This window comes from Megascapheus bottae, chromosome 4 (genome assembly GCF_031878675.1).
Source record: "Megascapheus bottae isolate mThoBot1 chromosome 4, mThoBot2.hap1, whole genome shotgun sequence".
Lineage (NCBI taxonomy): Eukaryota > Metazoa > Chordata > Mammalia > Rodentia > Geomyidae > Megascapheus > Megascapheus bottae.
In genome coordinates, this window is record NC_143512.1 from 19,835,549 (window position 1) to 19,837,775 (window position 2,227).

At 31.5% G+C, this 2,227-nt stretch overlaps 1 non-coding gene across 1 annotated transcript; it reads right to left on the reverse strand.

The window, feature by feature from the left end:
• Positions 1 to 309: 309 nt before the first annotated feature.
• On the reverse strand, positions 310 to 413 carry LOC150064133 (U6 spliceosomal RNA). The gene has a single exon (XR_016535363.1). It is a non-coding gene; the product is annotated as a U6 spliceosomal RNA (small nuclear RNA).
• Positions 414 to 2,227: the final 1,814 nt, after the last annotated feature.

The window sequence follows — 2,227 nt, forward strand, 5'->3', positions numbered from 1 at the left end:
TAAAAATAATAGAATTTTTCTCTTTGAGAGAATAGTCTCTGAAACTGGTTCTTTAATTGAATGTGTAAAGAACAATATTTGCTTCTCATACACTCAAATCACATGGAGCTTTTGTAAAGGGACATCTGAAACTTTGAGGCTGGTGTTTATATGTTTCTTGAAATGTTGCTGACCCCACAGGATTGATTCTGAACATGTATCATTGCATCATTCCACTGGCAGTCCGTATGTAGACTTGAGTCCCATTTTTTCAATTGTATTTTATTGTTAAGATAATGTGTAGAGGGGTTACAGTTACATTCATCAGGTAATGGGTACATTAACAAAATGTAGTTGCATGTAATCCTTGTGCAGGGGTCATGCTAATCTCTGTATCGTTCCAATTTTAGTATATGTGCTACTGAAGTGAGCACTTGAGACCCATTCTTAAAACTTAATATCCTCCTTTAGGTTTTAAGAGATTGCGGGTTTGTTCCTTTAGGACAAAACCAAATGTTAATCTCTATGTAATAGGGCTGCAAATCTTGTGAAAGCAGGGTTTTCGAGTCGATTTCAATGGAAGACCCATCAGTTAGTTACTTTAGAGGAGATAAATGAAAAACCGTCTGACACTAACAACAACTTTAGACTGGGAAAGAAGTTCTGCATGTAAATTCAATGATTTGACTTTGAAGACATGGTAACCTAAAAACAAGTAAGTTCTGGAGGAGTTGGCCTGGAAGATACTTCATATAAATAATGTTTCCAATTTTCCCAAGGCTTTAAATAATATGATTATCATTGGCTTTAATACTTTTCAATATTTCTCTATTGACTCAACAAAGTATACTTGATTATTTTCAACTCAGAAAAACAAATGAAACATGCTGAAGAAGAGACTAACTGAATTTTTTATGGCAATATCTATTCAGTCACTTACATGATATACATATTATGCAGTATTAATAAAGAGCAAGGAGTATTTCAGACAGATAAGTGCAATATTTTTGTGAATTCCAAAATATTTGGCAAATTATCAAAATTCACTTTTCTTCCAATGAAGCCACAGAATAATAACAATGTTATCATAAAATTATATTGTTCTTATTAAATATCCTTTGTGTTCTCTAATAAATGTCAAGCATTACACCTATAAATCATACTCAGAATATAAATTATTAAGTCAAAATTCAATTATTCTGAGTTAAAATTTCTATGATTGAAACTAGGCAATTTATTTGAGAAAGAACAGAATTTCCTAGTGGATTCTGATAATAAGCTTTGCTTTTTAATTTTATTGTCAGGGTCATATATAGAGAGGTTACAGTCTCCTTTGCCAGGCTGTAGGTGCATTACTTCTCATACATTGATACCCCCCTCATGTTTTTGTTCCTATATCTCTCCTCCAACCCCCTCCTAATCATCTTGTTTTCCCCAGCTTTTTTTTACATCATCTGAACTAATTATTGGTCATTTTCTCTTGTCAACATTGGATTTTGATTTTACTTCCTAAGACTTTTTCATTCTACTCAGAATTTGTCACCCTAAAACCTTATTAACCTGAGGGAATATCATTCAATTATTGAAAATGGTAATTACCAAGACTTCATCACTGAACATGGAAAATATTTGTAATACAATATTAAGTTTAAACTATAGGGTTAAATATATAATCATGTCTCTGCACAACATGAAAAGAAGAAAACAATGTTGGCAGGAAAATCCATTTTTTGAGATGCCATTTTTATAATTGCAATGTTATTTAGTTAAAGATCATGAAATGCAACAAAATATACCTCATTTCATAACCTAGTTCTATTAAGCAAGTGTTATATTGCCTGACTCATTGGAACAATGCGCTTGACTTTTCATCAAGGTAAACTTGAGTTTCTGAAGCACATTGAGTTATTAAAGAAAAGATAATACTTCAGTGCAATTTCTATGCTAAGTATTTTGTATTGTGGATTCAGTCTTTCATAATCAATATATACATGGAATCAAGTTTAGCAATATGGTTAAGCAGAATATATGATGAAAGAGAACATACAATTTCTTGATATCCTAGACAAAGGAGTTACTTATAGGCAAAAATAAATAAACCTCCATTTCGTACTGAGTTTTGTACCCTGAAATTTCTTTAAGTATATTGGTTATTAAGTTAGAATCATGACAATGTATCTTGAGATGCAGAAAAATATGTCTCTTCATTTTACTTCCAAGTAACAGAGAGCTTTTAAAGTACCTGTTC